Source organism: Rhinolophus hipposideros (genome assembly GCF_964194185.1).
Source record: "Rhinolophus hipposideros genome assembly, chromosome: 2".
Taxonomy (NCBI): domain Eukaryota; kingdom Metazoa; phylum Chordata; class Mammalia; order Chiroptera; family Rhinolophidae; genus Rhinolophus; species Rhinolophus hipposideros.
Window position 1 is genome coordinate 48,752,924 of NC_138048.1, and position 27,521 is coordinate 48,780,444.

Consider the following 27,521-nt stretch of genomic DNA (forward strand, 5'->3'; position numbering starts at 1 on the left):
TTGGAGTAATGAATGATTCCATATCTAGGGTGGAGAATATACAAGATGACCTTGAAATATTTAGTTGTAATAGAAAGCAAGAAAACTACTAAAGATAAAGGGATTCTGTTAAAGGGACACAGGAGGGAACACAGAGGGAATCTCTTGGCCAAATTTGAGACAATTTGCACATGAAAAAGAATAATGAATGCAATTGATTTTAACAGATTGATATACAAAAATTCCTGTGTTCATAATGTTACTTAAGGTGGCAGGGAAGACAAAATAGAAAACAAATCCACAAGAACACAATTGGAAGCAACTAGGGTATCAACCTCTTAAAGAGAAAATTGACAAAAGAAAAGATTTAAATATTTATCCTGTCTTTCCTTCATAAATTATATATATACAAATGTGTGTGTGTGTATGTTTTACTGATAGGGCTTCATGATTGGCCCTCGAACCTCTAGAGCTCTCCTTATTTTTTATAAAGATTTTTATTAAAAATATAGCTAACATACAATATTATATTAATTTCAGGGGTACACCATAGTTATCCAACATTTATAACTAAAGAAGTGATCACCATGATAAGTCCAGCAACCATCTGACACCGTACGACACTATCACAATATTATTGACTATATTCCCCACACTGTACATTACATCCCCAAGACTTATTTGTTTTATACCTGGAAATTTGGACCTCTTATTCCCCTTCCTCTTTCCCCTCTCTTTTTAAATTTATCAATTACAGTTGACATTCAGTATTATTTTATATTAATTTCAGGTGTACAGCATAGTGGTTAGACATTTATATAATTTAAGAAGTGAGCCCCCTGACTAGTTTTGTAACGACCAGGCACTATACATAGTTATTACCATATTATTGACTATATTCCCTATGCCTTACTTTGCATCCCCATGACTATTTTGTAACTACCAATTTGTACTTTTTAATCCTTTCAGCGTTTTCATCCTGCCCTCGACCCCCTCTCATCTATCACCCCAATAAATCTAGTACCCATCTGACACCATACATGGTTATTACTATATTATTGACTATATTCCTTATGCTATACCCTCCATCCCTATAACTACTTTTTAACAACCAATTTGTACTTCTGAATCCCTTCCCCTTTTTTCACCCACACCCCCTAACCCTCCTCCCATCTGGCAACCATTAAAATGTTTTCTGCAAGTTTGTTTGTTTTGTTTGTTAATTTTATTCTTAGATTCCACATATAAGCAAATCACATTGCATGTGTCTTTCTCTGTCTGACGTACTCCACTCAACACAATACCCTAAAGAGCCATCCATGCCTCCACAGATGGCAAGAACCCATTCCTATCCATGGCCGAGGAATATTCCACTGCATATATGTACCACCCCATTTTTATCCATTCTTCCATCGATGGATACCCAGGCTGCCCCTACATATTGGCCATTGTATGAACACATGGCCATGAACACATGGATGGACATGTCCCCCTGAAGTAGTGTTTTGGGTTCTTCAAATAAATACCCTGAAGTGGAATTACTGGGTCCTTGTTTGTCTGTTGTTATAGCCTTTGTTTTAAAGTTTATTTTGTCTGATATAAGTATTGTAACCCTAGATTTTTTTGTTTGCATTCTCATGAAGTATCTTTTTCCATCCCTTTACTTTCCATCTGTGTGTGTTTTTTAATCTGAAGTGATTCTCTTGTAGGCAGCATATGTAAGAGCTTTGTTTTTTTATCCATTCAGCCCTCCTGTCTTCTGAGTGGAGCATTTAATCCATTTACATGAAAGTAATTGTTTATAGATATGTAACTATTGCCATTTCGTTATTCATAATTTTGATCTTTTTTTCCCATCTGAAAGGAGTCCCTCTAACATTTCTTGTAATACTGGTTTGGTGGAGATTGGAGCAGTGGAGCTCACCAGGCCAATAAGATTCAGATTTGGCCTGTGGGGGGCGGGCTAAACACAAGCAAGATGGCGTCCGCTTGCTGGCTGCAGGGACGGAGCACCCTTTACTGGGAAAATGCTGACTGTCCTCCGGTCCTCCCTCCAAGCCACACACCTCAGTGTCCCCCTCCAAATGTCTCCAAGGCCCTCCAAGTCACTGTCCCTCCACTGGAACCTAAGGTGAGTGCCTGCGAGTGAGTGCGTCTGTGCGCGGGCCATTTAAGAGGATGTCTGGGTTTCCCGCATCCTTCCGTTCCACCTGAACGGTCGGAATTCCCACTGTTTTTCACAGATGTTGTGGGGGCTCCTCTTCCCAATATCAGTACTCTGGGGAAGCTGTTGTGAGGGGCTGGGGTCCCTTGCTTCTCTGAGGGGAACTCTCCACAGTCTAAATATCCCTCCTGATTCTCAACCACCATTCGGAGATTTGGGGCCTGTTCTGCCTCTCTGCCCCTCTTACCTGTCTCGTAGTGGCTTCTTTATATTTTTAGTTTTAGGACTTCTATTCGGCTAGACTTCAGATGGTTCTCCAGGTTGATTGTTCTATAATTTAGTTGTAATTTTAATGTGCTCAGAGAAGGACACAGGAAGTGTTTATCTACTCCACAATCTTCTAGACAGGTAACTTTTAAAAGTTACTCTAACTGCAAATAGAAAAGGATGTTATTAAAGCTTTCCCAGGCCGGCCCTGTGGCTGAGGTGGTTGGAGCACCATGCACGTAATGCGGAGCTCGCCGATTTGATTCCCACATGGGCCAGTGAGTTGTGCCCTCTACAGCTAAGATTGTGAACAACAGCTCTACCTGGAGCTGGGCTGCCACCGAGCAGCTGGAAGTTGGGTGAGCTGCCGTGGGCTGCTGAGTGCTGCCATGGTTCGTAGCCCTCTAAGGTGCTTGCCTGACCCAGCTGATGCTGCACTGAACACGGAGATGGGGAACTTGGGGGTTTGGAAGCTTGAGGTAGGACCTTGTAGGGCAAAGCCTTCCCCTAACTCCTCACTGCTTTGGTTTCCTGGAGGAACAGGCACTCAGGACACTGAGAGAACCAGGATGGCAATTGGGTATTTGAAGGGAGGATATGCTGAGCCACCCCAGTCCTGAGAACCCACAGGACAATCCTGACCCCTCTTCATGAGCTCTGCAACACGAAATACTCTACCACCATCACTCCCATTCTCAGAACAGAAACAGCCTCTTAGAGATGAAAGGGTAGCTGCTTTTCACCACATAAGAGTCTGAGCTGCATTTTCAGATATTCCCACCCCCACCCCTTTGCATCCCCAGACCTAAACTGTAATGGGATAACTGGGATAAGATATAAAGGAGAACTCCCCACCCAGAAAAGCATGCAGAATAAGAGGGTGATAATTTTTAGATATAAAAGAGCTCTCCTTCAATGTTACCCCTGCACTCTGAGCATGGGAGCAAAATGGCAAGCCAGCATACACTCTTGGGCACATCCCCACCACACACACACACACACACACACACACACACACATGCACACACACTTGCTCTTGCCCTCCACTTCCTTCCTTCTCACTCAATATTAGAGCTGGGTAGGGCCTTGCTCCCAGGAGCAGAGGGTGGTCATGGGCTCTCTAAATAGCCCCAAATCCACAGACTCTGCCCCACCCTCACTCTCCAGCTAGAGCACAGGTAGGCCAGAGCCAGGGGGACCTGCTTTGGCCATCTCCACCCTCACTCCAGAGCTTATGACATCTGCTAAGCACTCCTCAACTTGAAACCTTGATTCTTCCCCTTGTAGATATCAAGGCTAGTACGAATCCAAGTCCACAAACATCTAATCAGTGCCAGGCAGTGGAATGAACTAAGGGAAAGGTACAGAAAATGCATAGGCCACTGTCAAAGTGTAATTTTCAAAATGCTCTCATATAATTATTTCACTCATTAGTGAAGGATGGTAAAGCTAGCTCAAAAGAGAATTTGAAGAACAAGGGTTATATATACATCTAATTTCATAAAGTCCAGCCTCTAATCAATAGCAAATTGAAAGTCAAGCAAAAGTCCATTCCCAGAGAGAATGAAATAGTCTTTGGTTGAACCTGATAGGTGAGAGTGTGAGGTTGCCAGGACATGCAGTCATCCTTCTGCCAGGTTTCCAAGCTTTCGGTGCCTTTTCTTGACACCACAGTCCTTGCCCTTCAAGGGGCTTTCCAACACATTGTGAGCCAAGACTGTCACACACAGTATGGTTAAACCATCCCAGAAGAATTATTGTTCATTCTGTTAGGCATGACAATGGCACACTGGTTTAGGTACAATGTAAATAAATCCCTAACAGTCGAGATGCACACTGAAGTATCCATAGATAAAATGTGATGAAGTCTGGGATGTGTTTACAAATATCCCAGGATATATAAAAACTGGGGGGAGAATACATGAAACAAGAAGGGCAAAATATGACTGTTGAAGCCCAATGAGGAGTACATGGGAATTCATACATGGTTCTCTACTTTCGGGTATATGCAAATTGTTTTCATGCTAATAGTTAAAGCAAGACAACATCCTGTCACATGTGTATCATCTTCTCATATGCTATATGATTGACTGTGTTCACTGCTTTTTCTCTGACCCCGGCTGAGAACATACACTCCCAGGGGGCGGGGCTCCTTGTCATTTCTTCCCCTGCCAAGCACTAGAAGATCACCCAGCACCGAGAGGCACAGGATGGGTATTTGTTAAAGAATTATTTGAAGCGACTCCACCAAGGTGGGAACTGGGGAAGGAAGTTAGATGCTGCAGGTAGAGGCCACACATTTGAAAACCTGGCAGTGGAGAGAAAAGGCAGAGACAACCCAGGAAGCAGCCAAGCTGGGTGCGGGTTTTTGGAGAAGGGCCACATTGGGCCTGTTTGAAGCCAGGAGGAGAGAGCCATGGCCATCCAAGAGGCAGATAGGATACAGACCAACAGGGCAGGGGTCTCCGTGGGCCCCGGGTTCAGGAGCCAGAGTAGGGGCTAAGCCTCTAGCTGGAGTGGGGGTCCTGCCGCTGCCCAGGGCTGGGTGTCACTGGATGGCCTGTGGGGCAGCACTCTGCCCCGCTGCAGGTGCACTTTGATGTGGCTCAGGCTGCTGGGCAGAGGAAACCCAAGCTTCCCAGGGCTGCGCGCTGCATCAATGCCACCCAGTTTTCAATGAGGCCGTAGAAGATGTGGGCCTGGGGGCCCATGAAGGCGCAATTGCTCTGCAGACAGAGTAGCTGGCAGGAAATCAAGGCACAGCATTTCATCCAGAGATGAAAGGGAGTTTTTACCCTGACTCCTCTCAATGCACCCACACTCCATCTCCACTCCCCGGGAGGTGTTCTCAGTGTGACAAATACAGGCTTAGAGACTTCTATTTTTTTCCCCAGTTCCTCACCTCCTCCAGGGGAAGAATACACAGTGGGGATACGTGTAAGGAGATGGACTGTGGGCTCAGAGAAGGGTCTGTGTTATCTCTGCAGGTTTCAATTATCCAAACTTCCCCTTTGCAACCGGATGAGAGAAGGACCTGTGAACACACCATGTATAAACAGAGAGCACAAAATGTGTTCCCTCACCCCTGGCATATCATGCCCTGCCCAACCCCACCCCTGTATTTAGAGATTTCCTGCCTCCATTCACATGTATATTCCTGTGTGTGAGAGACAGACAGAGACTGAGAGACAAGTAAGAGAATGCAGTTCCATGGCTGCCCCACAAAGGACCCTGCACACGTCCCCTGCTCTATTTCTAGCCACTGAGACTTCTGACACTGAGTGACCTTGAAATCCTGCAGCGATTCAGGACCCTACTCCTCACGCCACACAGGAGATATAAAATCAGGACCCTTTTTATGAGAATATGCCCCAACTATGCTTTGAGAGACAAGGGTGGGGGAACCAGCATGTCTTCCCACATTAGCTGTCTCATTAAAAACTCCACACGCATTTGCTAAGGTCTTAATGCCAGGCATTGGGCTGGTCAAAGGGACACAAAGATACATGCAGCTCTGTACCCTGGGAGATGGAGTCCAAGCAGGGAGACCATCGCATCACTGCAGCTATACAGGTGGCACCAGGTACTGAGGGCAAAGCAGAGAGAGGTGCCAGGGGTTCTCTCCCTGGATATCCGTAAGATTCACCTGGGGAGCCCTAAAATAAATACCAATGCCCAAGCCCCACCTGGACAGATGGAATCCCTCTTTGATGGTGAGACCTGGGCTTCAGTAGTTTTAAAAGCCACTTCCAACCCCCCCCACCACTCACCCCATACACACCCAGGTGATTCTAATGTGCTGCCAGGGAGGAGAACTGTTACATTATATGTCCTCTTCCAAAACGGGCACAACAAAGGAAAACGGGAGATGGCCCAAGGGAAGCGCTACAGCTTGAATTTGTGCCTCCCCACCAAAGCATGGCACAGCACATATGTGGGGCAGTGACATCCCTCCTCCAGCCAATGCCAACGCAACCCAGAATTAGAAGGAGTCACTTGGGCTCCTTTCCCCACAACCTAGACCTCTAGACAGCAGAGGACCAAGAGGTTGTGCTGTCCGGGAGCCCAGAAACACCCTGTCCCTCTCTTCCTGACATTTCTTCTGAGTTCTATTCTTGCCTTTTTTAAAAACACCCCAGTGTGCCAGAGGGACGAGAAGGGACGCACCCCCAGAGTGCCATCGGTACCCTTTCCCTTCCGGGAAAGGCTGCTGCTGCTAATGGTGGGCCCTCTAGCTGGGGCGCTTCAAGACCCACTACCCAGGTCTGAGAAGAGAGGCAGGGCATACCCTGGAGGAATGGAGAAGAACACAAGGCGGCTAGCTCTGCTGGGTGTGGGGCAGGGAGCCCTGGGCAAGCCCGGAACCCCAGGACTCAGGGCCAGGGCATCCAAGAGTCCCAGGCTCCTCACACTGACAGCAGAGGCCGTGCACGGAGGGGATAGAGCATAGAGTCCGCAGTTGGAAACCAGGGTTTGAAATTGCCTCTTAGTAGATGTGCGGCCTTGGGCACATTCTTTCCAGAGAATTCCTTCATCTCCAAAATGGGTATAACAGTGCCAGACTCAGAATTGCTTGTTACTGGTGTCAGAATTCAATGAGATCATGTACAAGAAAGCAATTAGAATGGTGTCTGGCAAGGATTCAGTAAACGGAAGTTGCAGCCTCTGGGAGAAGAAAATAAAAATGTGAATACTCTTCTACAACAGTAAAGCACGCCATTACAAACGGGTTGTATCAATATCATCATCATCATGATCATCATCATTTAGCCCAGAGCAAGTGAAGGTGCATTACCTGGGACTATAAAGTGTGGGCAAGCAGCCGAGCCTGTTCCTGTAGACACGGCAGGCAGAGGTGTGGGCAAGGCTCAGCGGACTGCACTGGGCCTAACTGGCGTCCTGCCCCTCCCAGGAACCGTTAGCTCTTGGAAGGCAAGAGCTACGCATTATTCACCCCCATCTCTCGAGCAGCCAGCACAATCCTGGCCCATGGTGAAGGCTCAAGTCTACAGTTGTGATTATTGGTCCTCCAGTCAGTCCGAGGTAGAACTGGAGAGGTGGACAAGCAGGTCAAGGAATTGAGTCTGTGAACTCGAAGAAGGTTCCATCTGTTACAGTGCGGTGAGAACTGTTAGAGCCCGAGGACTGAGCAGGTACCACCACCAGCGGCCTGATCCTGGGCACCAACGCCAGCCTCCACTTTCTCTTTCCCACCCCGGTTCTTCCCTGATGAACGTGGGCCCGCATGTGGCTGCAGGAATCCTGTCACAGAGATGCTGCCACGATTCTCCACTTCACTGCAAAGATTTTCACCCACAGCGTAAACATTTCGCAAGGTTTTAACTAAGAACCAGGCAGAATTTTGGCACAACCCCCGCAGAGCAAGCCCAAACAGGAGAAACACTGGTTTGTTTGGTGCCTTGAAGGATGGATCAGCCTTGCACACAGGCCACCCAGCAGCTCGAAGCCCAGCCTCCCACCACTGACCTCCACACCCTCATACAAGGCACCAGGTTGTATCAGACCCATGAAATGGGACTCCTTACCACAGGTAAAATAATCGGAGACCTGCAATGAGTAGCATTAGCTTTCTATGTGTGCTTTTGAGACGTGAGCTTCTGCAACTCCTTTCACCAGCCTCATCACCCCACATCTCTGACACAAATATAGTGTAGGATTCAGGCTGTACATCTGGGCTGTGCAGCCACGGAGCTCTGCCACTGAGGCCAGGTTATTCCCTTGAAGATGGGAGTAGGGACACCAGTCACATGGACAACCTGTCCTGGGAGCCTGTCCTCAAGTGGGCAAGCCCAGAGGTCAGTGTTGAATGCACAGAAGGGCGTGGGTGGTTAGTAAGCCCCTCTCCTGGAACTGCCTGGCCCTGTCCACTGCAAGCCCTCACCTGTCAAGGCTGCAAGGGAACGGAGAGAGCCAGTGAGATAGTGTGACCTGGAGCCAGTTACTTAACTTCCAGAGCCTCAGTTTCCCCATACATAAGATGAAGGAACAACTCTTGGGATGGTCCCCTGGGGATGAGGGAGCATGTGTTTAAAGACCAGAATGTCAGGCCTATTGAGCATCCAAGACATGGGCCCCCCAATCTAGCCCCCTAGTCACACATGAGCACGCTCAGGGTTGTGCAGGCCCAACACAGGGGACTGTGGGACCTCCAGGGTTCAGCCCAGCCACTGATTTTCCCAGGTGTCCTGTGCATATAAGAACATAGGAGGTGGAGTCTGGACTTTTCCCCAAGAACAGGGAGTCTGAATTTAAACCGGGATAAGGCGAGGCCTTCGTAGGGCGGCAGACTCTGCTTCGGGCCTCTGTGAAATGAGCCTCCCACAACCACCCACCCCAACATACACAGGCACATACAGCCTGTGACTCGCGGTGAACACATCCGTCCTGGGGCTTGGAAAGTGCCCAGGACACAGGCTTCTGGCAGAGGTGCAGGCCTGGGGCAGTCCCTAGAGGGCTAAGGATGGCCCTGGAGGCTATGGCCCCAGGGAGGCAGGGAGGTCACAGAAGAGGGGCCACCTAGGAACCAGCACAGGGCTGGGCAGGAGGATGGGGGTGACCAAGGTTGTGCCAATGAAGGGTAGGATGGCTTTCCAGAAAAGCTTTCCCACCACCACCTCAGGACACAGAATGATCCAGAGAAACCCAGAACTCTGGGCCTCCCGGCAACGACAGCACTTCTGAGCGACATTCCCTCAGAAAAACACTACATACCCAAAATACTTGAAACCCCTAGTTTTCAACCTCCTTGCCATCATCCAATGCATTTCCTTGGTCTTGTTTGGCACTCCTGACCTATAGGAGCCTGCAGGCAGGCATCTGGCTAGCGGGAGAGGCCCACTGTCCTGTGGAAAGAGCCTTTGCTTTGGGTTCACTGTGCCCTGTGTTCAAATCCTGCCTCCACCTCTACCTCTATGTGGTTGTACAATGTTACGGAAGTTTCTTAACCTCTCTGAAGTCTTTTTCCAATGTGCAATTGGGGGATAATCTCCCCCGATAGGCCTCCCTGAGAACTAAAATGAGAGACTGGTGCACAGTAGGTCCTCACACATGGTAGCTGTCATTGAGACTACAAAGCAGATCCCTCAGAATGTATCCCTGGGGCAGGAGCACTCATTCACCTCAGGGCTAACTGTGCCTTCTGCCCCTCCCCACCCCCATCCCACCCAGGACCCGAGCTGATATGGAGCCCTCTTCCCTGGTCCTGCCCTCTCAAGGAGAGGAGTTTCTGAAGTGGAAACTGCTTCAGACATTTAACCCAGTGTGACAGTCTCAGAGCAATCCTCTCTCCCAGCAGGACCAGGCTGTGGAGTGTAATTAAAGCCGTGGGTTCATTAGGAGTGGCAGCCATCTTGCCAAGAGCAGCCCCTCACGGCTGCTCATCCTGCATCCAGAGCGTCAGTCTCAGACATCCAGGGTGCAGGAGCCACAGCACCGCCCCTGAGTCCTTGCAGTCCTTGTGTTCTCTACCCCTCCACCCGCCATCCATCTCCAGCTAAGCCACGCCAGAGTTGCCGTCATCAGCTGTGATAATTTCCCTGGCAGTTCATACTCAGGAAGCTTTTCCTGCAGTCTAACTTAAATTCTTCTGTCTACAGGTTGACAGAGGGAGGGGGGAGAAGTGACATGAATGTGAGTTTGGGCTTCAAGGAAGGGGCCCTGAGAAGTGTCCCTGAGAAGGGCAGAGCCTTGAGCCCTCCCGCTCCAACCATAAGGAGACGATGGTGGGAACATCCTGCAGGATGGAGCCAGGGGTGGTGGAGGCAACGTGATGGATGAAGGGAAAGGGGGAATGGAGGAGAGAGCTGAGAGGCAGCTGGCCAACCTGGCTTGGAAGCCTGAGATTAGCTTACTAGTTACCTGATATCTCTGTGTCTCAGTCAGCCATCTGTAAAATGGGGGTAAAAAGTCACAGCTACTCTTAGGGCTTTCATGAATTAAAACACACAACAGCTTTTTATTTGTTTTTTTTTATTTTTATTTTTTTTATTAGTTTCAGGTGCACAAGACAAAGTAATACTTAGACGTTTATCATTTATATCCCTCACACTGTGTGGACCCCCTCCCCACATCTACTACCCCTCTGACATCGCACCGAGCCATTACATTTCCACTGTCTCTATTCCTAATGCTCACAACAGCTTTTTAAATGGCCTGATACAACATAAGTTCTCAGTAAACTCTAGGAAATCTTCATAACATTCCATCCTCTTTTGGAAATTGCTCAGACTCCTAGGACTGCTTCCTTCCCTGTTTCTCTCAGACGCACTCCTTCTTCTCCATTCCAATGGCCTCACTGCAGTTCTGGCCCTCATCCCCACATGCTGGGCCCAGTTTGTGACCTCACCTCCCCACCCTCCCCCTGGGGCTCCCTCTCCCCCACTACATCATGTTCCAGCTCAGCAGTCCACTCTGCAGAGGACCGCTTTGTTTGGCAACAGAAGTACCTCAGGCCCTTAGGTACTTTTCCAGGTGACCTGCTTTACTAAAAGGAACTCATTTAATTCAGTTCCCACGACCACCCTCTGAAGTAGGTACTATGGCCACTTTACAGATAAGGAAACTGCGCTTCAGACAGGAGAAATAATTTTCCCAAAGTCACCCTATGAGCAAAGGGTAGAATTCAAACGCAGGTTTGTGTGGCTCCAGGCTGCCTTCCAACCAGACTCCTCAGCAAAGCATCTGAAGCCTACAGCACCGAGCACCTCTCCCTGCCCTGGATCTAGCCCGATGCATGTGCCCGCCCACAGCCAGTCCAGACCGATGCATGCTCCTCTCCTTCATGTATGCAATCGCCTTCGTGGAGTCAAAGAGCAAGAATAGAGAGGAGAGGGGCCGGCCCGGTGGCTCAGGCGGTTAGAGCTCCATGCTCCTAACTACGAAGGCTGCCGGTTCGATTCCCACATGGGCCAGTGGGCTCTCAACCACAAGGTTGCCAGTTCAACTCCTCAAATCCAGCAAGGGATGGTGGGCTCCGCCCCCTGCAACTAAGATTGAACACAGCACCTTGAGCTGAGCTGCCGCTGAGCTCCCGGATGGCTCAGTTGGTTGGAGCGTCCTCTCAACCACAAGGTTGCCAGTTCGACTCCCGCAAGGGATGGTGGTCTGTGCCTCCTGCAACTAACAACGGTAACTGGACTTGGAGCTGAGCTGCGCCCTCCACAACTAAGACTGAAAGGACAACAACTTGAAGCTGAATGGCACCCTCCACAACTAGGACTGAAAGGACAACAACTTTATTTGGAAAAAAGGCCTGGAAATACACACTGTTCCCCAATAAAGTCCTCTTTCCCTTCCCCAATAAAAAATAAAAAATAAAAAGAATAGAGAGACGAGAAGAAGAGACTTTAGAAATGAGAGGCGTTTGGGAAAGAGAGGAGCTGGAAGGGAAAAGCATGCTGAGAGGGAACTAACGTGGTGTCCACACATTTGGGGGACTTCTCTGGCGGGCCCTACGGCTCTGTCTCCAGCTTGGCGTGGGATTCCACAGTAAAGGAAAGAGTGAGAGGAGGTCCAAGCCAGAGGCTGGTGAAAGGACTGCTAAAGCTCCAGCTGCTCTGAATGAGTTCAAGCCACTTGGCCCGGGCCGCACATCCCAGGGACCCGGAACATGCAAATGAGGCTGAGAACAGCTGTGGGGAACTAGCAGGAATCCTGACAGGATCCTGGCAAGCGCTGAAGGGGCCGGGAGGCCTCAGACAGGCCACACAGTCCTCCCTTCCAGAAGGGGTCTGAGGTGGTTTTTGCAAACCACAGAGGTGCCGCCTGAGGAAAATTTCTTTAAGAGACTCCAAATGAAGGGTGGTGGGCACTTGTGAAAGGCGGCTGAGATCACAGGCAGACAGTGTGTGTTCAGTAATAAAGTCCTGTCAGGCAAAGCTCATCTCCTCTGTTGACAGGGTCACCAGACCGGCAGACAAGGGAAATGGGGTTCACCCGAGTAACTGATCTTGAAAACATCTGACAAGCTCTTCCTGAAACTGTTGCATACACGTGAGAGAAAGGAAGCTAGAAGGTGGTAGAATTAATGGGCCGTGTAGCTGGTCGCACAACAGTACCCAGGGGGTACTTACCAGAGGATCAAGTCCCCTTGGCAGGAAACGTCCAGGTGCGCGTGGTAAGGTGCTGACCTATCCCACTACATGCAACATCTTATCAAACACTTAGACCAAAACACGGGAAGCATTTGCCGCTGGGGGCATCCGCAGATATACTGGACGTCAGACACAGCATCCAAAATATCTCAATCAGCTAGAGCGATAGACTGAACTTAGACAGGATAAAATGAATTAGGGAAAAGTGCAGAGTCCCAAACATAAGAACAAAAACGCTACAGCACTGTTATGGGTTGAACTGTGTTCCCCAAACTCATACATTCAAGTGTTAACCCCCAGTACCTCAAAATGTGATCTTACTTGGAAATAGGGTTGCTGCAGTTGTCATTAGTTAAGATGAGGTCGTACTGGAGGAGGATGGGCCACTGATCCAATATGCCAGGTTTCCTTGTCAAGAGGGGAAATTCGGACACAGACAGGCACACAGGGAGATTGCCATGCACAGAGGAACACAGAGATCAGGGTGGTGCTTCCACAAACCAAGGAATGCCAAAGATTGCCAGTAAACCATCAAAAACTAGGGGACGGGCCTGGAACAGATTCTCCTTCACATTCCTTGGAAGGAACCAACCCGGCCGCCACCTTGATTTCAGACTTCCAGCCTCCAGGACAGTGGGACACTACATTCCTATTGTTTAAGCCATGCAGTTTGTGGCACTTTGTTATGGCAGCCCTAGCAAACTAGTACAAACACAAGGTCCAAATGGGAAGATAGGGCTGAGTCACAGATCATGTTAAAGAGACCTGGGGGTATGGATTGGCTGTAAGATCAGTAAAAGTCAGCAGGGCCATGTAGTTGCCAAAAAGAGCCAGAGCAGAATGGAGGGTGCATTAATAGCAGCGGTGGTACCTGTGTTGGTGAGGGCGTGCTGGCCAGGCATCCCCTGAAGGATGGGGTTTGTCCTGGTGTCCTCAATTTCAGGCCAGTGGGACGGCGTTCAGCGTCCTGTGCCTAGAGATGATGAGAAGTCAGAGGAGGACTAATGGAAGTAAGGAAGAAGTGGAAGGCAACGGGTCTCCAATGTTTGAAAAGCTGTGGCCTGGACATGACTGGGTTTGCCTGAAACGGAGGAAGAAATGAAGCCCATGGGGAGAGACACAGACTTCAGGGAAATATAAGAACTTTCTATCAGACATTGTTGACTAAAAATCGAATGGCCCAGCTGTGGGCAGATGAGCTTTCTGTCTCTGAGGGACTCAAGACCCCACCAGCTGACCCCTCTGTAGGGACTTGTACGGGTGATTCCAGTGTCTTGCAGCACCAAGCAAGGGCCGCTCCCATTCCCCACCTGGCTGGACAGCAGCAACTCAGGCTTCTTTCCCATGTAAACTTAGAGGCTAGCACAAGACGTTTTGGCCCCAAGGCCTCTCACTGATGGCTTTAGCAAATAAAATTGCATGCTAAGGGCAATGAGGCTAGACTCAGTTTGGTAAGAGCCGAGTCCACTGGCGGGACGAACCTGCTCATGCTCCCAAGGACAGGGGTCCCAGGAGGATGAGGAGTGGGAAGGAAAGTGACCCTGGCTCTCCACTGTCCAGGGACGGAGGGAACTGGCAGCCCAAGAGTTAATCGATCCCTCACTTGAGGGAGCACCACGCTGGTGGGTGCCATGAGGGATACCAAGGAGCCTACAGCCAGGCCTGTCTCCAAGGGGTTTGGGAAGACAAGCTTCTGTAGGAGAGGCAACTCGATGTCGATGCTAATAAGACGGTTCTTCCCAGGAAGGCCTGAAGCACAAGCAGTGAGCATCTACATTAGCTCTGCTACTTCCTTTAATCCTCCCTCAAACTCATCCTCCCTCATTTTACAGTACGAAAAGGAGACAGAGAGGGAAAGGAACTTACACAAAACCCACAACCAAAAACCAGTCCGTCTGAGTTTGAACCCAAGTCTGTCTCATCCCCACCCCAAGCGTTGCTGAGTTAGTAGGTCGGGGTTTCAGCCCAAGAATTGTTGCATTCCTAACAGGTTCTGGCAGTGCGGCTGCTGCTGGTCAGGGACCTCACTTTGAGAACCACCGTTCTATAGCAATCAGGAAAGGAAGCCGTATCCTCCAGACTCGGAGCCAGATAGAGGCAGAGGTGTGCTGCTGGGCTGATGATCTGTCTCCGGGCAGGAAGGCCCCAACAGCGTCTCAGGCAGCAGGACTGCCAGCCAGTACTACTTCACTAGAATCCATCTGGATGGGGAGATGCTCATTCTAAAGAATCCAGCTTCCTGGATTTTCCACTCTGGAGTCTCCTAGTTCTCCCAGGCTGATGTGTTCTCTTCTACAGGAAGTTCTGCTGCTTCTGCAGTCAGCCCTCATGACCCCTCCTCCCCCAGGGTTTTCTCCCTCCTTCAACAGTCTGCTGTCACCAGATATTTTGTGCCTGGGTTTTCCAACCCCCTCCTCACATTGGATGCCTGCCACTGAACACACCTGAGTTGGTCAGGGGCCCTCTAACATCCATGTCCAGAAATGAGGAATAGTGACCAGGGAGAACCCCGTCTGGACACTGCACTTCTCTCGGTGCCATGTAAGCCTCCGAAGCCTGCACACAATTAAACCCCTCAGATCTTTTACTCAGTATCTGCAGCCAAATCAAGGCGGCCCCACCCCCTTGTGAACTTGAGTAATTAATTTCTGCAATCTAAATGCAACTTTCCATCTGCCCCTGTTAAATTTCATCGTGTTGGTTTAAACCCAGCATTCCAGTCTGTTGAGATCATTTTGAATATTCTGTCTTTTATAGGAGCTGCCCGTCACAGCCTTGTCATCGACAAATGGGATAAACTCGCTTACTCTAGTTTCATCCAAGTCCCGGATAAAAATGTGCAACTTCATTTTTCAGAATCTCACCTGCCACAAACCATCTTCCCCCTTGGAATCCCTAATCATATGATCATAATACCCAAAATCAGACTCCCTACAGTCTAGGGAAGGTCTCTGGGCATGGCATCTCTTTCCTTGGCTGTTATTAGCACGAGGCTGACACGGTGGCTTTCATCTGAGCACTGTCGCATCACCACCTAATTTTTGGTCATGGTCAGAATCAAATCACAAGGACCATTCGGTTGCTATTTCTTTACCTTCTGGGCACTGAAAATGTTACAGAGGCAAGAATGCAAAAATGTATCCGATTCTCCACTTTAAGCAGTATTTGACATCCAGCAGAAGTCAGGCTGCCTATCCCCCCATCATTACTATAGCATGCCTCCCTGACAGCTTTATAATCCAGACTGAGAAAGTAGCATCCAAATTCTTCCGACTGGGTGGAGAAGCTGTCATAGGGATATGTCATAACTTGGACCTGCTCAGTTGCAAGGCCTGCTGGGATCTTGGCAGCTGGTCAGTGAGGAGGCAAGAAATGTTTTCTGGTATGGGGTCCTTGGAGAAAGGGGTGAGGACAAATTCAAAGAAGTGAAAAGGAAAAGGGGGCCTTGATGAACAGCATCCCCATTCTTCCGCCATTCATATGTGAGAACTGCCCTTCTTCTGCTAGAGAAAGTCATAGTACACATCCCCAGGGTGCTGACGGGGTATTTGTGAACAACTCGTTAATACCATGAGGCCAGGACGGAGAAAGGTATGTGTAGTGGTTAAATGTGTAGGCTCTGAAGCCAAACAGTCTGGATTTACATCCCAGCTCTACCACTTACCAGCTCTGTGACCTTGGGCAAATTGTTTTTATCTCTCAAGGTTTCAGTTTCCTCATGTGGAAAGTAGAGACAAAAATAATACGTGCACATAAGGCACATGAGGATCAAAAGAGATAACGCATGTACAGAATTTGGCAGGCTGTCTGGTACATAGTAACAGCTCAATAAATAAGAGCTGTTATTATGGAACAATAGCTTGAAGGCACTGAGTGCTGTTCGTTCCGGGGCTGGAGGCTTGAAGAGGAAAAGGCTAAGAAGGTGAAAGAAGAAATTAAGACGCTGGGGGTTAGAGGCAGCAGAGTAGTGCAGCTCACCTGAGGGGAAAGGCAGCGATGTGTGGAACTGACCTGAAGATGGAGCCTAGGCACAAGGTCAAAGATTCAAACCTTCAGGTCAGGGAGGGAGAAGCAGCCCCTTTGAAGCCACAGAAGAGGTCAGTGAAAACAGTCTGTTTTTCAGCTCTGAATACAAAATTTTTTTATTGATATAGGAAGTCCGTCAAAAATTATCTAAATGGTCCATGTTAAAAAGAAGCATAAATACTCCACTTCTGGCAACCTGTGTTGAGGGGGGGAAAAATCATCCCTCACACAAAGATTTACATACAAGGATGTTTGCTGCAGCATTATTTATCGTAGTACAAAAATGGCTCACAAACTACATATCCAACCCACCGGGGATTCATTAAATAAATTACAGAACATCCACATGATGGAATACCAGGCAGCCATTAAAAAGCCCATTTTAGAAAAATACTTACGACTTGGGAAATTATCACAATATATTATTAAATGAAAAAGGGTGGTTGCAAAAGAGCACAGACGGTACAATCAATTTTTGTCGTATACATATCTAGAAGGAAATACGCAAAAATGTTGAATGAATGTGTATTATTAGGTTGGTGCAAAAGTAATTGCGGTTTGTGTCATTTTTTTTTTTAAATCTTTTAAACTACAATTACTTTTGCACCAACCTAGCACTTTTATAAATGCTTTTTAAGAAAAATGACCACAAAAAAGTGACACTAGAAAGGAACTCCCATAATCCGCTTATAATAGAAAGTGATTAAATGCAGAACACAGGACCACAAACAGTAGATATGATCTGAACGTCAGGAATGACTGGCTGTTTGTGAAGAGACTGCATTGCCACTGGGGTGAGGCCAGGTGGAGCCCGGGAAAGATTTAGGACAGTGCTCTCCACCCTGGCTGCATGTTAGAAGCTGCAAAAATACCAATGCCCAGGTCCACCCTCAGGGATTCTGGCTTCATTACGGTCTAGGATGGGACTGGTCATCTCTATTTTTTTCAAAGCTCTTCCAGTGATTCTAATCGGAGCCAGTGACTTAGTGTTAAGCTGGACCAAGTTCCTGTTACCTGCATACAGAGGACCTTGCTCTCTAGATGAAGCCCAGCATGTGAAGGGAGACTCACTCTGGAAGCAAGAGAAAAGCTGAATGGGCGCAAGTGGCCCCAAGGCCCTTGCTCTATGCGGGAAAATGACCCTTAGCCTTGGGGACATTCATAGAAGTGCTCTTTAGAGCTGACCTGTTTGGGAGCTTTTGCCACAAGGACACGGCTCTCCACTTAGACTCCTGATGGGGCCTGCTGACTCCACAAACTGCAAGTAAAGGCGGCTCAACAAAAAGGAGAAGGGAAGGAAACCAGAATCTTGGGAAATCTACAGGGACCGACTCTGCAGAAGCCTGAGCTAGTGGTATTTTCCTCTTCTCTCCTGCTTTTGGGCAGAAACACACTCTGGCCAACAGAGCCATGTGTCACCCTTATAGGCAATCCGCTTTGGGTAGATGAGGCCTCTCAGAGGTCTCCTAGTTTCCCCCAGGCGCCTGGCGGGAAGAGGAGCAGAGGGAACATGCTCCTGGAAACAAAAGTTTGTATTAAATGATAAGATCTCCCCCAGACTTTCACTGCAGGTATAGAGTTACTCAAGGCACCAAAAGAAGGGAAAGAAGAGGCCTGGGCTGGGTGCTTTACACACTCGATGCATCTATTCCTGAATAATTAAGAGCCAACTGCAGCTCTTTTGTAGTTCTTAAAGTGGGTCTCCTGAGTGGCCTTCAGGACAATGACCAGGGCAGTACGGAGGGAGTTTTGACTCAGGAGGACCGGTGGGGTTGGCAAGTACAGATGGATCTAAATTGCTACTCCACTGGTCATTTCCCTGAAGTTTTCTCCCCAGGGGCAGCCTCACATCAACTCTGGCATAAGAACAGAGCTACAGATAATCCAAAATGCTGGATGCTCAAAGCATAACACAGCTTTGCAATGCATTGCATGTACGTTGCTACATGGATGTATGTCAGTATATTTACACACACACACACGTATAAAGCAATATACAGCAGATGTACCTTCCAAATGATGTTTGGCTCAGGTAAAGGCTAAAAGGAAAAAGCACTCTCTGAAGATGATGTGACTGGCAACCAGGTGGGTTACCAACAGGAGGGCTAGATGGTAACTTGAAACTAGCCTGAGACTAAACACCCCCCATAAAGAATCCACAAAGAAAGGGAATGAGCCACTCTTGGAAAATCTCCATTCAAATCCACTGGCTTTGAGGGCCGGCCCGGTGGCTCAGGTGGTTAGAGCTCCATGCTCCTAACTCCGAAGGCTGCTTCTTCGATTCCCACATGGGCCAGTGGGCTCTCAACCACAAGGCTGCCAGTTCAATTCCTCGACTCCCACAAGGGATGGTGGGCTTTTTCCCCTGCAACTAAGATTGAACACAGCACCTTGAGCTGAGCTGCTGCTAAGCTCCTGGATGGCTCAGTTGGTTGGAGCGCGTCCTCTCAACCACAAGGTTGCCGGTTTGATTCCCGCAAGGGATGGTGGGCTGCGCCCCCTTCAACTAGAAAACGGCAACTGGACCTGGAGCTGAGCTGCGCCCTCCACAACTAAGACTGAAAGGACAACAACTTGAAGCTGAACGGCACCCTCCACAACGAGGATTGAAAGGACAACAACTTGACTTGGGAAAAAAAAAAAAAAAGTCCTGGAAGTACACACTGTTCCCCAATAGAGTCCTGTTCCCCTTCCCCAATCAAATCTTTAAAAAACAAAACAAAAAAAACCACCACTGGCTTTGAGGGCCAGAAAGGGCCTTCGGGTCCATCTGACACCGCATTTTCCTAAGTGGGAGTATGAATTTGGCAGAAACGCTCCAGTGGGGAAGGCTCCCTCGGTTCTAACCTAGCCTCCTCCTTGGGGAATTTAAACCTATCTCCTCTAATTTGATCCTCAGAGGACTGGCAGAACAGATGGCCACCAGTCCTACTCCAGTACCGGCTCTTCCTATCACAGAAGAGGCCAGCCAAAGATATTCTTGGTTCAAATGCAAAGATACTCCGATAAAACTGACAGGACTTCACATTCAGATGAGTTCCAGGTGCATGTCTGATTAAGTCATCCTCAATAAACGCAGATCAATGAAGGCAGTGTCATGGCAGGACTCAGCACACATAGCACTGACGGTTAAGCTTTCATTGGCTCAGGGAAAAGCCCAGTGGAACCCTTGTCCTGCAGTTCTAAGTCAGAGAGCGGAGCAGGATGAGCAACCCAACTGCCGGGAAATGTCCTCAAGGTCAAACTTTCCCAAACCCAGTCTCTGTCCCAGGGGTCCCTCCTCCAGCTTCCCCCAGCGCCCAGCAGCAAATTGGACAGGAAACCATCTTTTTCCCCTTCCACTCCAAAGCTACCAAGTGTAGCAATTTCTTATTGGTAATCCCCTGACTAATGTCAGAATTAAAGAGTGCATTCTGCAAGGTTTATTTTTCATCTCTTATACTCACTAAAGCAAAATACTAAAGAAGGGAGGGAAAGTGACATGGCAGAGCCACATAACATTCAGCACCACCTCCCCACCCCCCCTTCCCTTTCGGAACTCTGCTCCCAGCTGGAACTTTTCCCTGCCACTTTCTGGCATTCAATCCTGTTTGTTATATGGGAGATTTCTTCAGAAAGTCTTGGAGATTCCTCCATCAGAGATAGAGAATGGCATACACAGAGATCCCTTTCCAGCTTACCCATCAGGGAGCCATCTCCTCAGCTGAGGCAGATTGTCATTAAACCAAAAGTCGGAGAGAGGGAGGTTCACAAAAGTATAGCACTATGCTAGTGAAATTCCGGGGTTGCCCACACACACTGTAAAAGAAAGGCTCATTCAGTCAATTCAGCGCAACTCCATTAGTCAAGACGCTTGCTTTGGCCTCTTGTCATACATTACAGACCAAGTTAGTTAAGCTTTGTCATAAATTTGAGACCCACTTAGTGATGGCTAAACTCAATACAAAGATCTGAATGTGAAGAAAGCCCATTCACGCGATGTGGCTATGTGCGATACACACTCACACGTACACAGTACACACACGTACACAGTACACACACAGCCACCCGTTGGTGGAGATATAGGCTAGTAATCAAGGCAAATGGACGAGTCATCAAAGGATGGTTCCAGGACCCACGGGGGTTCAGACCCTGAAGTATAAATAAGCAACACTCCCTCCCAGCAGTTCTCACCCCCAGATCTTCGGGTGCCTGGCTTTGCCTCTGTCCACACCACAGAGACCAGGCAGGTGTCTAACCCCACTTGATGAGGGAGGAATCTGATGCATGAAGAGGGGACTTGGACTTAGGGGAACAACTAGCCCTCTCAGCCCTCCCCCCAAACCCTAGACCCCAAGTCCTTTAGGCAACTCCACATTAACTGTCAGGTCACCTAGACAAACCCACAGAGGAAAGCAAATAAACAAAAAAGACAGTCAATTCCATTACAGAAGTTGAGGCACTGCTAGTGACTGTGTTCTCCTGGTCACGCTGATTCACCTACACCCAGGGAGATCAGAGACACGTCTTGTCTGCTGTTGTTTCCATTGCTTTTAGCGCAGTGCCTGACACATAGTAGGTGCTCAGGAGATGAGAACATGTGAGTTTACTGCCAATGCTGGTCTCTTTTACCTTGTACTCAGGCCATGACAAAGCTAACACTTTAGGACCATTGGGGAACGTCTGACTGCTGGGGATATGGGTGGTGGAGCATCTGAGCTCAGCCCTGGGTCTTTTAAAGCAATATGACATGGCAACAAGCATTTCTAAGCAAGGATCTTGTCTTTGGCCTTCTGTGTCCATTCTATCACCTCAGTCCTCAATGGAAGTAGTGAATTGGTCAGAGTTACTATCTTGACTTTCCCTGTGGGATATAAGAGGGCGACCAAGACTAAGTAAGAACAGGAATGTCAAGGTCCATGTGGACGATTACTGGACCCGACAGCATCTTCCCAAGCGCACACACACGCCATCCACCAATCAGCCTTGCCAGGCTGCTTCTCCATAAATGTCTACTATCCCTCTGCCCCACTGCCGGGGGCTCCCCTTCCCTTTTAGACCCACACTGGCTCAGGACTTTCCGTATATTTCTTGGGATCCTCAAACATTCTACATGAGCTTCTAGTCTTTTCTCATCCAATCCCTGCATAAAGCTTTACTATATTAGGGGAAGCAAAAAGTCATGGTTGGATTTTTTTTTCTTTTTTTTAAATTTATTGGGGTGACAATTGTTAATGAAATTACATAATTTCAGGTGTACAATTCTGTATTACATCATCTATAAATTCTTTTTTTTTTTTTGTAAAGAATAAAATTGGCTTATAACCACTGGGTTCCAGGAGTGGAGGTGGTGGGAGGAGGGGCAGGAAACCTGAGTGCCAGTCCTTGCTCTGCATCTGGAACCTTGTACCAATTGATGTGAGATGCTAGATTTCTATAAGACAAGATGGCTCGGTGACCTCAAGGAACTCATCATCTCATAGAAGAATCCTAGTGGGTCCTGAGAGTAAGGGCGAGATGGCGGGTCCACCAGGTCAGAGATAGAACCAGCCTGTGGAATGTTCCAATCAATCCCCAAGGAGACCTGATAGTAATGTACACACAAAGAGATGAGCTCACTTCTTAGAATTGTAATTTCTTGATTGGTAGGTAGAGGTGTTCAGAATGCTCAAGGGTTACGCGTTGGTTTTGTCAGGACCATTTAATTGATCAGTTTGCCTTTGAACACCAACTTGTCCCCAGGCCAGCCACTCTAACAATCAGCACACTGTTACCTGCCTGCCCTCTGTAGGCATTGGAGTTTGTGACTCCCCTGACATGACTATCTCCAAGCCCTCTTCCAGCTTTGAACCTCCATAAGAAGTGACTAACAGAGGGGCTTTCGAACAATCCAGGAAGGGTACCCCAAGACACAAAAGCTTCTGATTCCTCCAATCCAGTTAGGAGGTGGCAATCCACAGAACCAGGCTGAACCTTTTGGCTTCTCTGCCTTTTTGGTCTGGCTCTAGACGTGGGAAGGGAGCCCCTCACTGTCCTTCCCTTCTGTCCCACCCTCCCTATGGAGACAGCTGGTAGGGAAGGGGGCAGAGTCAACAAGCGCAGCTCTCAGTCCCACCTGAGGCATCAAGCTTTCTTCACCGGGTCTTCTCCTAAGCCCTAGGTCACCATTTGGCACTTCAGCCCTTGCTGCCTTGTACTGCCTGTGCGTTTTTCTGTTCATGTTTTCCCTCCCCAAACACACACAAGCTGGGGAATGTAGCAGCCTCTCTGTGCATGGGCCTCAGCACTGTATCTACCAGCACCTAGCACAGCACGGTGCACACACTGGGTGCGTAAGAAGTGTTTGACATCCACGTGATGAAAATGCCGCCTGTTGTCAGGTCTGGAGGAGGAAGGCTCTGGCATGACTCCCTGGAAAGAGAACAGAGGTGGAAGATCTGCCACCCCTCCCAAACTGGTGGCGGTAGCTATTGCCCTGCAGAAAGGAGTTGCCCAGCCCCACACATACACACACCTTTCCCAGCCTGGCACAGCCGGAAGCAGCCCTTCTTCCTGTGCAGTCTCCCAAAACAGTTCTTCCTGCCCTATGGGTGACTCCCTCTCTCTCTTTGATACTTTATCCCCCTTCCTCCTCCGTTGGGAATCTAGATTTGGGGCAGGGTACTGGAGGTTTTTTCCAAGATGCTTCTAGATTAATCTGTGTCCCTTTTCCTAGTGAGGTCCATTTCTCAGCCTCACGTTCCCCTCTGCCCCTTCCTCAAGGTCATCCATCCCGGCTCAGATAAGGTGAGAGGCTACTTCTGAATGTCAAGAAGAAATGAGGGGAGGGGGTGAGAAAGAGTGGAAAAGAATAGCCTAAAAAATGAGGGAAAGTGGGGGTGGGGAGGACTGGGAGGCGGACATGGAGGGCCCTAAAGAGAGGCGCCTCTGCCTAAGCAGAAGAATGAGGCCCAAGTGTGGGGGGTTGGGGGGGGGGTGCCTGAGAAATGTGGAAGAAGATTGGATTCTCTAAGGGCTGAGGGAAAATATGGCAGGTGGGGCCAAAGAAGGTAGGGTTGTGTTGGGGTCTAGATACAGGCAAGCTTTCACCCCCCCCCACCCCGCGCCCCGCCAATCCCAGTTGCGCTGGCTCCTGCAGGGCCAGGAAAGAGCGCGTCCCGAGGGTGGGCAGCCCCTCCCGGCTCCCGCCGCTGTCGTTCCCACCGCGGAAAGCCTGGAGGGGATCGCAGGGTGGGGCACGGTCCGGCGATTACGTCTCCGCATCCACACTGGGGGCTCACTGCGGCGGGGCGGGGCGGGGCGGAGCGGGCCCAGTGACCGAGGGCTGGGCACCGGGGATGGGGAGCAGGCAGGAACCGCGCTTCAGGTGGCTCCTCCTTGTAGTTTAAAGTTTGCAGCAGCCTAAGGAGCCGACTCTGTCCTCCCTCTGACGCTGGCCCGCAGCTCCGCTCCGCCGGGTCGCTTCAGCCTCGCCCGCTTCCTCCGCGGGTCCAGCGCCCACTTCCCTCGGGGTTCCCGCCCCGCTCGGGTCCTAGATCCCCTCTCCAGCCTCCATCCCTCCCTGGGCCCGAGCGCCCCCGCTCCCTCCCTCCGAGCTGGAGCTCCAGCACGACGTGAGCGGAAAGTAAATGGGCAGCCCCAACCACAAAGACAAATTGCCATGAGAAAAATAAATCAAGAAATCACCGTTCGCGTCCCGGTTCCCGCCGCCGCACCCCTCGCCACTGGCCCAGGCGGGAACGCCCGGCCCCGGGCCGCTGCGTCTGGGGCCCGGCAGGGCAGAGTTTGGAGTCCGCAGGGCCCTGCCGCGGGAGGGGGACCGGGAAGCATCCCGGCAGGGGCCCCGCAGGCAGCGGCGGGGCAGGGATGTCCCGGAGCGCGAGATGTCACACGCGCGCAGGCCATGCGTTCCCACGCGCCTCGCCGCCCACACTCTCCCTCCACCCGGTTTCCTCGCGGGCTCTCTCTCAGCCTCCATCTCCGCGCCAGGATCAGCGCCTCCTCCCTGCTCTCTCCCAGCCTTTCATTCGACCGTCCCCTCCTCCAGGCCCGGGCCCGGGTCCCCATCGCGGCGGTAGCCCAGACGTGCCGACCGCGGCCAGGCGAGGGCCCTGTGCAGCCCGACCCAGAGCGAGCGGGCGGCGGGAAAGCGGAGCGCCGAGGGCGCCCAGGCCGAGGTGGCAGAGCGCGGCGCGGAAGCCCGGGGACCCCTCTTTCCTCCCGCTCGCAGCCTCTGTCACCTAATTCCAACTTGCCGGCCCCCCCGGGCCCCTACTCCATTCCCACGCCTCTCCCCACTGAGTTGCTGAAGTTTGCAACTTGCAGCCCCAGCCCGCGCAGGGGCAGCTCCCCGGGCTCCCGAGACTCACCTCCGGGCTGCGGGCGCAGGTGCCCGGTTCCCGGTGGCTCCCGGCTCCAGGAGCGATGGAGGCGAACCAGGAGGGCGGGCCGCGGGTCTGGAAATGGGGCGACCGCGCAGGGCCGCCCCCCCCCCCGGGCCCTCGGCTCGGCGCTCGGGTGCAGTCCCGACCTGGGTCCGCGCCCACTACTCTTGGGTATCTCCAGCCGCCGCTGGATGCGCGGCTGACCCGCCCGGCTCCGCGGAGCTGGGCTCTTGCAGCAGTCCCCGCGCTCCAACTAGCTCCCCGCCGGGTGCGCGGGTGAGAGCCGGTAGGCGGAGACCTAGGCTTCTGGAGGGAGGGAGAGAGAGGCGGTGGGGGAGGAGTTGGGAGTCGGAGGAGAGAAGGCGGGGAGGGGGAGCGAAAAGGAGGAGCGGGCGGAGGAGACCTGCCGCGGCGCTTCACGCGCCAGCCCCCCAAGAGCGCCAGAGGGCGCCCTGCATCTCCAAGTCTTCCGCTCGGCGGGATGCTGGGCCCTCGCCTGCCAAGTGTGTCTCATCCGGAATACGGACAAAAGTCCCGCTCCTCAGTTGGCAGTGGAGCTCGAGACCCTGGTCTCCGAGCACTTGCTACCCTTAGCCACATCTTGCCTTACGGTCCTCGGTAACCCCCGTCTCGAACATGACTGCCTCCCGGGGTCAGCCTACCCGAACCCTACCCACCCAACCTTTGGGGCCTGAAGATAGTCTCCCTTCCCCACCCCAACCCGGGCCCCCCGGTTCCCAAATTCCCCAGCCCGGTTAGCTAGGGAGTATCTTCCTGCCTGTGTATTTGAAGGAGGAAAGAACCGCTTAAAACACGGGAAATACGGTATAAACTGCAGTTGAAGGGAGTGGGGCGAGGCTGCTGGGCTGGACTGGAAAGCCAGAACCGGCCGGCCGGATTAGGGGTAACTTTACAAGCTGCACGACCTTCAGTGAGCTTCTCCAAGCCTCAGTTTCCTCCACTGTAAAATAGGGTTGGTAAGGCCTAACCTACAGAACGATTTGAAAACCAAGTAGGGGCTACCTTGAGTAAAATAACACCAGGAACATTGGGGGGGGGCATCCAAGAGATTAGCGAGCCTGGGAGGCGGTGACTGCTCTGAGCTGAGGAGGGAAGCTTCCCACAATCACATCGAGCAAGCCTGCATTGTTGACTAGTTTAATATTGAGTCTTTCTGATGGCAAGAAAGCGGAGGGAAAGAGAGGGGGCAAGCTTCAAATCCTATCTGCCAGAGCTGAGAAAGAGACATAAAGGGAGCCCTCTGCTGAACAAAAAAAGGTAGTAAGATAAAAAAGGTGACCTAAGAAAACGAAAGAATGAAGGAGAAAGACAAAGGACCTGAAAAATTAAAGCCCAAAGAGGTGTGATTTTAAGAGATAAACAAGAACTGTGAAATAAAAACAGGTAGCTTGGAAGAAGGAAGACACGAAAAGACTCTCTACAGTATGCCAGAAAATGAAGAATTAGTGAAGCATTTTACATAACAAAATTCTGGGTAAAGGAAATTCCAGATAAAGTAGAGGAATTGAGACAGTAACAGCCTCAGAGAAACACCCCCAACACACACACACACACACACACACACACACACACACACACACACACCTCTGAACCAAGGTGAGAAGCAGTTTGACCATGATGAGACAGAGAGAGAGAGAGAGAGAGAGAGAGAGACAGACAGACAGACAGACAGACAGACAGACAGAGAGAGAGAGAGAGAGAGAACATCTAAACAGGGAGTTTATGAGATACTCTAAAAAGGAAAACACTGCACGATCTCAGAAATAAAGAGTTTCTAGGGCAACAGAAATGCTGAAACTCATAATGTGCAGAATAGAGAGGAACTTGCAAAGGTAAGACACACTCTGGACCAGAGGAAAGAGATGTAAAGAAGAAAAAACAAAAGGAAATAGGTGCGTACCAGGGCATACCAGCCGGTAGCAGATCCATTTAATTAGGGGTGGAAATCAAGTTGGAAGAGGTAATGCAGAGGATCCAGTCCAGACCTGTCGTTTTACAGACAAGAGCAATGAGATCTAGAAAGGGGAAACAACTCTCCCAGAGTCCCAGGCTGGGGTGGGGGCAAGTCTCCTAATCCCCAGTCTGGGACCCTCCCTCTGCTGTGAGTGCTGCCTCCCCCCTCCCCCATCCTATGGAATCATGGAGACTTTTAGTCATTGCAAAAATATAAATCTGGGAGCGCCCGCCCGTTGGCTCAGCCAGTTAGAGCCCACCCAGTGCTCATAACACCAAGATCACCAGTTTGATTCCCACATGGGCCAGTGAGCTGCGCTCTCCACAACTAGATTGAAACTAGATTGAAAACAAAGACTTGACTTGGAGCTGATGGGTCCTGGAAAAACACACTGTTCCCCAATATTCCCCAATAAAAATTTTTTTAAAAAATATAAATCTGTGCCGTACATGTGAGTAGACACCTTTTAATTAATACAAAAACAGGAATGGAGAGTTTCCCATTTGTCTGGTTGGGAGCATAGACAAAATGCCTTCTGAGTGGTTCTGTCAGCAACAACTCTCTTGAAAGGCAGTGAAAATCTTCTCCATCCTTCACCATGTTCTCTCACCCTCCCTCTCTTTTCCCACTATGTT

General features: G+C 50.1%; 1 protein-coding gene across 2 annotated transcripts in view; it reads right to left on the reverse strand.

The window, feature by feature from the left end:
* Nucleotides 1–25,173, reverse strand: part of SEMA5B (semaphorin 5B) — a 118,462-nt gene extending 93,289 nt beyond the window's left edge. For both annotated transcript variants that reach the window (XM_081077272.1, XM_081077271.1), the window contains exon 1: nucleotides 24,897–25,173. The gene's annotated coding sequence lies outside the window, so the exon portion shown is untranslated. The remainder of the gene's footprint in view (nucleotides 1–24,896) is intronic.
* Nucleotides 25,174–27,521: the final 2,348 nt, after the last annotated feature.